Raw genomic sequence first — 8,806 nt, 5'->3', positions numbered from 1 at the left:
TAATCCCAGCACTTTGGGAGGCCAAGATGAGTGGATTACCTGAGGTTAGGAGTTTGTTTGAGACCAGCCTGGTCAACGTGGCAAAACCCCATCTCTACTAAAAATACAAAAATTAGCCAGGCCTGGTGGTGCACACCTGCAGTCCCAGCTACTCAGGAGGCTGAGGCATGACAATTGCTTGAACCCAGGAGGCAGAGGTTGCAGTAAACCAAGATCGCACCACTGCATTCCAGCCTGGGAAACAGAGCAAGACTCCACCTCAAAAAATAATAATAAATTAATTAATTACATTAAAAAAAAAAAAAAAGGTGGTGAAGGACAGGCAGGGCCAGGTGCCAGGTAGGGGCTGCAGAGCCAGGGTGGGAAGTGGGGAATGAATCCTGAGGCCTGGGAGCCAGGAATGGGCCTGCGGCAGGAAGGAGATGGCCAGACCAGGTCCTAAGCCATCATGTGCAGAGCAGATGGTGGGCGACTCTGCAGGCAGGGAGTCCAGCTGGGGCTGTCTCACGGTCCAGGAGAGGAGATTTTAGGCTTGGACCAAGGTAGAGGCCAGGATGGAGAGATGCAGAGGATCAAAGGGCTTATTGGTGGAACTAGAAAGGCCTGGTGGTCAGGAAGTGGGAGAGGCAGACGACAACGGTGGCAGCGTCTTAACTATAGGGAATGCAGAGGTGGGGGGAGCAGATTTGGACACGGTCCAGGGTGGAGCCTGTGGGGTGTGACAGCTTGGGGGAGGCTGGAGATCTACCTCACCACCCAGGTGGAGGCTACAGGCTGCCAGTGGGCCTCCCACAAGAAGTGAAGCGACTCAGCCCTTCTGAATTATCCAGCCGCTGCCTCTCAGCTGTGACTGCCATTGGGCAGGTGCTGGGGAGGTGAGCTGCTCTTGCTGGCTGCCAGGGATGCAGAAGACAGGGGGCCCCGAGCCTCCATGGAGAGTCACCCGTGGCCTGCCTCAGGGCCTCTGAGCTGGGCTGAGATGCACCATGCCCTCCTCAACACCCTCCCCTCATGCCCACTTCCAAAGCTCTGAGGGCAGCTTGTGCCCTCACTCTGGTCCAGGGCTCAGCTCCCACCCTCCGTCTGCCCATCTGAGTCCCAGTCCTGCCACCACTGTCCCAAGGGTCAGATGTGATGCTGGGCAACTCCAGGGACTTGACAGGGTGGGGCACTGGGGGCAAGGTGGCCAGGTGCAGCAGGTCACACCTGGGGACCTGGCATCAGACAGTCCATCAAAACTCAAGGCCCTTGTGAAAACTTCAGCTGGAGAAGACCGTTCCAGTCCCCCTGCCCCTCAGACACTGGCCCTGCCTCCTGGCCGCCACCCATCACTGTCCTCGTAGCAACCCCACGCCCACAGAGAGCGGCAGCCCTGTTCAGAGTCATCTTGGGCCACACTCAGGTCACAGGTAGGTGAGCAGGAAGTGGCTTGTGCTGTCCCCCTTCCTGGAGATCGTGGCCTCTCTGAGGTCACACAGCAGGCCACCCCCACAGCCTGGGCTGGTCCCACCCTCCCATGAAGACTTGGTCTTCCCCACTGTCTCAGTGCCCTCGGCTGCCCCACACCCCCACTTCCTCCAACTGAGAGGCTGCCCTTCCTACACAGGCCTGCCCATCCCGTGGCTGGTGGCCTAATTCCTGGAGGCGCTTTCTCTGCAAGTGTGATATGAGTTCATGTAACCATGCCTTATCTCTCCGGGGAGAATTACAGGCTCTTAGGAAAAACATCTGGGGCCAGCCAGGACCTTCCCACCCAAGGGCAGCTGCCGGAGACAGGATACAGGCCCAGGACAGAGCCTGGGTCCCTCGGGGGACACCCCAGAGCTGCTGGGAGTGAAAGGCCTGTCAGGTGGGTGCAGCGGGAGAAGCAGGGCTGAAGGCCCTTCCCAGGAAGGGAAGAATAACTGCCTCCAGGCCCAGGCCAGACAACTGTCCCAGGGCTCCCCGCATCCCGCAGGCCTGCCCCTGAGCTGAGGCCCCCGCAACTTGCCAGTTCTCTCTACATCCAGCCATCCTCCATGCCTGCTTCATCCTGAATGCCCCCACCCCCAGGAGCCTCTGCCACTGGGCCGTGTTGCTGTCACCACACACGGTCTAGCCTGCTATGGTCTGACCGGGTCCCCTCCAACAGGATGACCCCCTGCATTAGGGCAAGAACATCAGAGCCCCAGAACATCAGTGCCAGTGATGGCGTCAGAACAGACCTGACCACCTCCAGTGAGGAAACTGAGGCCTAGCCAAGGATGGCCTCACATCTGCGCAAGGTGTCCTCAGAGGCCTGCCTGGGTCTTTCCTAATGCTTCCCATCCAGAAACGTCTCTATGAAGTGACGGTGGGAACAGCTAATGCCCAGGACATTGAGGAGACATCACTGGTTTGTGTTTCTCTTCATTTCGATGCAGAGCTGAGAACAAGGAAAAGTAGAGGTGTTCAATGGCCCCAGCAACATAGGGTGGAGCCTGGGGGGCAGTGGGCACCCAGGCTCAGATTACTGCCCCACTCTGGAAACAGGGCACGGGGCCAGCAGGATCGGTGGCCATTACTAATGCATATGCTGGCTGGGGCCGAGCGGCCATCTCAGCCTCCCCAGCTGGGCCGCTGGGAGGGGCCTGGAGGCCTTAGGGCCTGGGGTCAGCCCAGGACCCCCTTTATGCCAGCCCTGGCCCTGGGGCAATGCCGAGAATGACCTGGGGGGGAGGACAGTCAGTCCTTGAAGCCTGAGGGCTCAGAGTCACAGGAGGGAGGGGTCAGGCCAAATCCTGGTCTGGTGCTCTCGTGTGACGTGATCCGCTGCCCCCAGATCCTCCCAAGACACATCTGTGCCCAGCTGCCTCCCCTGGCACTGATGCCACCTCAGATTTGAATTTCATCTTTGCAAGGGAAATGGCCTGTGTTCCTGGCAGGGCCTCCACCTGGGATGTCTCCTTGCTCTTCCCAGGCTGCTCTATGCAGACCCTAGATGAGTAGCTTGCTTTTCCCTAGAGGCAGGATGGAGACAATCCCCAGATCCTTGGGCACAGGGCTTTCCCGGGCTGGGCCTCAGTTCCCCACCAGGATTTCTGATGCCTTCAGTTTTATTGATAGGTCTGTCTATGCCCTGCCTTGCTGTGGAAAGGACTTCAGGCATTTTGTACCTTGCAACCCACTCAGTCTGGTGAGGTACAGAGGCCGACCTCTGGCCTGTTTTCCATGTGAGGTCACATGCTTCGGCACAGAGAGCTTAAGCGACTTGCTCGAAGCCAAACAGAACTCACCCAAGGTCACAGGCTGATCTCCTTATCGCCAGCCCAGGGTTCTTTCCACCAGACTTGTATACCTTCCCATGAATTATTTGCACCTGGCTGGCAGGGCAGTCATCGACCACATCCCTCTTCTCACTTTCCTGGAACATCGACACCAGCCTCTCTGCACTCCTTCTAGCTGCTGTCTAACCTCTCCCGTGAGCTGGAGGACCTGAGTGTTTAAAATTCTTAGCCAAATCCTCACCCTCCGGAAAGAAGACAGCCAAATAATGTCTCTGTCCTTCTCCGGGGAGGTCTCATCCCTTGAAAGCTGCCTGTGTCATCGTCATTAGAGTCTCATTCTAAAGTCATTCATTCAGGTCCAGCCTAAATGCAAATATGAGACATTCACCCCCCCACACACACACACACATTCACATTGCAAGAGCAGCTACAATAAAACATCTTTAATTCATAATTTGACATTTGTGATAACGAAAGCGGGAGAAAATGTACCTTTGCACCCACTATGCAAAAAAAAAAAAAAAAAAAGGCTGGGTGCAGTGGCTCACACCTGTAATCCCAGCACTTTGCAAGCCCGAGGCAGGCAGATCCTCACCTGAAGTCAGGAGTTCAAGACCAGCCTGGCCAAGTTGGTGAAACCCCGTCTCTACTAAAAATACAAAAAATTATGTGGGCAAGGTGGCAGAGGCCTGTAATCCCAGCTACTCGGGAGGCTGAGGCATGATAACTGCTTGAAACGGGAGGCGGAGGTTGCAGTAAGCCAAGATTGCACCACTGCCCTTCAGCCTGGGCCACAGAACGATACTCCGTCTAAAAAAAAAAAAAAAGTGTTGAGTAAATAAATAGCATGACTGAGAAGAGACGTATTTAATATCCTACAAGAATCATTTCCACTGGGTTCAAGGTTGCATTCCAGAGTTATGGCATGGAGACCCAAGGACAGGAATCTGTCTCCTCAGCTGAATCCTGGCCTCTGAGACTCTTTGTATGAAACAGACCTGAGCACCATTTGGGCTCCTGCAGAGCGCTTATGAGCTTCCTCTGTGTGTGCTAACAGAGTCACACTTCCGAAATCCCAGGCTCAGACTGCCTCATGTGTCACCTTCCAAGATCAAGAGCCCTAATTAGGTGGCAGGACTCCAAACCTCCTCAAAGGCTGTGGGCCTCCCTGAAGTGCAGTTTGTGGTTGAATGTCTGGCTCAAGCATCAGTTCTTGGTGCCCTCGATCATGGACAGGATGGTGGGGGAATTTCACTGCAATCGGGGCATGTTCTGAAAGAGACACCCAGGAGGCTTGCACAGAACAAGCCTGCGGGTACCGAACCTCTCTAAAACGCCAGAATTCACTGTTTCCAGGTGCTTCAAATAGACCTGACAGCCTAAATGTCCACCAAAAGGGAGTAGTCACAGGAATACTCCTTGAGAAGTGCATGCTTAGGTGATTTTGTCATTGTGTGAACATCATAGGGTATCCTTACACAAACCTAGATGGTGGAGCCCACTACACACCTAGGCTGCTACAAGCCTGCACAGCACTGCACCGAATACCGTAGACAAGTATAACATCATGGTTAAGTATTTGCGTATCTAAACGTAGAAAAAGTACAATAAAACATGGTGTTATTAATACAATCTTATGGGACCACCATCTTATACTCAGTCCATCATTGACTAAAACATTATTTTGCAGTACATGAATGTATTTACATAATGCAATACTATGCCAGCTGGTTTTAGAAAATGGAATGAGGAGGCCAGGCACGGGGGCTCACGCCTGTAATCCCAGCACTTTGGGAGGCCGAGGTGGGTGGATCATGAGGTCAGGAGATCAAGACCATCCTGGCTAACGTGGTGAAACCCCATCTGGACTAAAAATATAAACAATTAGCCGGGCGTGGTGGTGGCCTGTAGTCCCAGCTACTTGGGAGGCTGAGGCAGGAGAATGGCGTGAATCCGGGAGGCGGAGCTTGCAGTGAAACGAGATCACACCACTGCACTCCAGCCTGGGCGACAGAGAGAGACTCTGTCTCAAAAAAAAAAAAAAAAAGAAAAGAAAAAGAAAAAGAAAATGGAAAGAGGAATCAGGCTATTTACTTCTAAGGAGTGACTTCCCAGATATACTAAATAAAGCTAATCAATAGGTAGAGCACTTTATTTTCCTCTTCTTTCTCATCCCTTCCCTTTCTGAACAGTTCATTCCATAAGCCATGAAGTAGGCTGAACAAGGCAGCTATCCATGCTGTGGCAAAGGTGGGGGCCTGAGCCAGGTAAGGAGGCAATGGTGAAGGAGGGTTGACCTGGGGTTCAGAGTTGGAGCAGGTAAGGAAGGCATCACTAGCCAGTCCTGCCACCCACTACAGGTGCCAGAGTCCAAACAGGATGAGAAGGGCATCCCTGAGGGAGGCCCACCCAGCATGCAGTGTCAGAGGACAGAGTGAGGAAGGTGCCCACATGGGAGGGAAGAATCAAATGGATTCTGAAACCCAGTGGAAGTGAAGAGGCCGGGCAAGGTGGCTCATGCCTGTAATCCCAGCACTCTGGGAGGCTGAGGTGGGAGGATCACTTGAGGTCAGGAATTCGAGACCAGCCTGGCCGACATGGTGAAACCCCATTGGTACTAAAAATACAAAAATTAGCTGGGCGCGGTGGCACACGCCTGTAGTCCCAGTTACTCGGGAGGTGAAGGCAGGAGAATCGCTTGAACCCAGGAGGTGGAGGTTGCAGAGAGCCTAGATCACACCACTGTACTCCAGCCTGGGCAACAGAGTGAGACTCTCTCTCTTTCTCAAAAAAAAAAAAAAAAAAAGGTAAAATATTTATAATAGTAAACTATATGAAACAACCAAAACGACTGTCAGCAATGAATTGGTTAAATAACTTACACGTTTGTAGAATGATTACTATGGGGCTGGGCTCAGTGGCTCACACTTGTAATCTCAGCACTTTGGGATGCCAAGGCAGGTGGATCACTTGAATCCAGGAGTTTGAGACCAACCTGGGCAACATGGCAAAACCCCATTTCTGCAAAAAATACATATATTAATTAGCCTGAGAGGTGAAGGTTGCAGTGAGGCAAGATCATGCCACTGCACTCCGGCCTGGACAGAACAAGATACCATCTGAGAAAAAATATATATATATATATTATGAAGCTATAAGAAAGAATGAGCCGGGCGCGGTGGCTCAAGCCTGTAATCCCAGCACTTTGGGAGGCCGAGACGGGCGGATCACTAGGTCAGGAGATCGAGACCATCCTGGCTAACACAGTGAAACCCCGTCTCTACTAAAAAATACAAAAAACTAGCCGGGCGAGGTGGCGGGTGCCTGTAGTCCCAGCTACTCAGGAGGCTGAGACAGGAGAATGGCCCGAACCCGGGAGGCGGAGCTTGCAGTGAGCTGAGATCCAGCCACTGCACACTCCAGCCTGGGCGACAGAGCGAGACTCCGTCTCAAAAAAAAAAAAAAAAAAAAAAGAAAGAATGAATACTTTTTTTAGAAATGACAAAGAAAAAGAAAACACTGACAACATCAATTGCTGGTGAGGATGTGGAGCAACAAGAACTCTCTCATTCATTGCTGGTGGGAATGCCAAACGGCACAGCTGCTTTGGAAGACAGTTTGGAAGTTTCTCACATGACTGAATTTACTCCTACCGTATGATCCAGCAATCATGCTCCTTGGTATCTATCCAAAGAAACTGAAATGTTACGTCTGCACAAAAAACTGGCACATGGGTGTTTATAGCAGCTTTATTCGTAATTGCCAAAACTTGAAAGCACGCAAGATGTCCTTCAGTAGGTGAGTGGATAAATGACCTTTGGTAATCCAGACAATGCAATATTATTCAGTGCTAAAAAGAAATGAGCTATCAAGCATGAAAAGGCATGGAAGAACTTTAAATGAATAGTACTAAGTGAAAGAAGCTAATTTGAAGAGGCTACATACTGGATGATTCCAATATATGGCATTCTGGAAAAGGTGGGCCAGGCGCGGTGGCTCATGCCTGTGATCCTAGCACTTTGGGAGGCCAAGGCGGGCAGATCACCTGAGGTCAGCAGTTCGAGACCAGCCTGGCCAACATGGCGAAACCCCGTTTTTACTAAAAATACAAAAAAATGGGCCGGGCGCGGTGGCTCAAGCCTGTAATCCCAGCACTTTGGGAGGCCGAGACGGGCTGATCACGAGGTCAGGAGATCAAGACCATCCTGGCTAACACGGTGAAACCCCATCTCTACTAAAAAACACAAAAAACTAGCCGGGCGAGGTGGCGGCGCCTGTAGTCCCAGCTACTCGGGAGGCTGAGGCAGGAGAATGGCGTAAACCCGGGAGGCGGAGCTTGCAGTGAGCTGAGATCCAGCCACTGCACTCCAGCCTGGGCGACAGAGCGAGACTCCGTCTCAAAAAAAAAAAAAAAAAAAAAAAAAAATTAGCTGGCGGTGGTGGCATGTGCCTGTAATCCCAGCTACTCAGGAGGCTGAGGTAGGAGAATCAATTGAACTGGGGAGGCAGAGGTTGCAGTGAGCCGATACCATGCCACTGCACTCCAGGCTGGGTAACAGAGCAAGACTTTGTCTCAAAAAAAAAAAAAAGAATCCAGACATTACATTAATGGCTCACTCCTGTAATCCCAGCACTTTGGGAAGCTGAGGCAGGCAGATCACCTGAGGTCAGGAGTTCAAGACCAACCTGGTCAACATGGTGAAACCCCATCTCTACTAAAAATACAAAAATTAGCTGGGCACGGTGGAGCGCAACTGTAATTCCAGCTTCTCAGGAGGCTGAAGCAGGAGAATCGTTTGAGTTTGGGAGGTGGAGGTTGCAGTGAGCCAAGATCGTGCCACTGCACTCCAGCCTGTGTGACAGAGCAAAACTTCATCTCAAAAACAAAAAAAAAAAGAATCCAGACATTAAAGAGACCTGTGAAAGTATAAGACAATGTCGCTCTTCTTGTTAAATAAAAATCTTTGTTTTTTAAAATAGTTATTTTCTTTTTTTTTTTTTTGAGACGGAGTCTCGCTCTGTCGCCCAGGCTGGAGTGCAGTGGCACGATCTCGGCTCACTGCAAGCTCCACCTCCCAGGTTTATGCCATTCTCCTGCCTCAGCCTCCCGGGTAGCTGGGACTACAGGCGCCCACCACCGTGCCCGGCTAGTTTTTTGTATTTTTTAGTAGAGACGGGGTTTCAGCATGTTAGCCAGGATGGTCTCGGTCTCCTGACCTTGTGATCCGCTCGTCTCGGCCTCCTAAAGTGCTGGGATTACAGGCTTGAGCCACCGCGCCCAGCCAAAATAGTTATTTTCATAAAGTGTTATTTTTGTTAACATTTAATGGTTTTACTATTGTTATTTTTCTTTTCTTTTCTTTTTTTTAAAGACACACCGTCTCTCTCTGTCGCGCATGCTAGAGTACGGTGGTGCAACCTTGGCGCACTGCAACCTTGAAGCCCTGGATTCAGGCCATCCTCCTAAGTCAGCCTCCCATGTAGCTGGGACTAGAGGCACACACCACCACACTCCGCTATTTTTTTAAACTTTTTTTTTGTTGTTTTTGAGAAAGGATCTC

This window comes from Macaca fascicularis, chromosome 3 (assembly GCF_037993035.2).
Source record: "Macaca fascicularis isolate 582-1 chromosome 3, T2T-MFA8v1.1".
Lineage (NCBI taxonomy): Eukaryota > Metazoa > Chordata > Mammalia > Primates > Cercopithecidae > Macaca > Macaca fascicularis.
The sequence above is the reverse complement of the archived record's forward strand: the minus strand, read 5'-3'. Positions refer to the sequence as shown.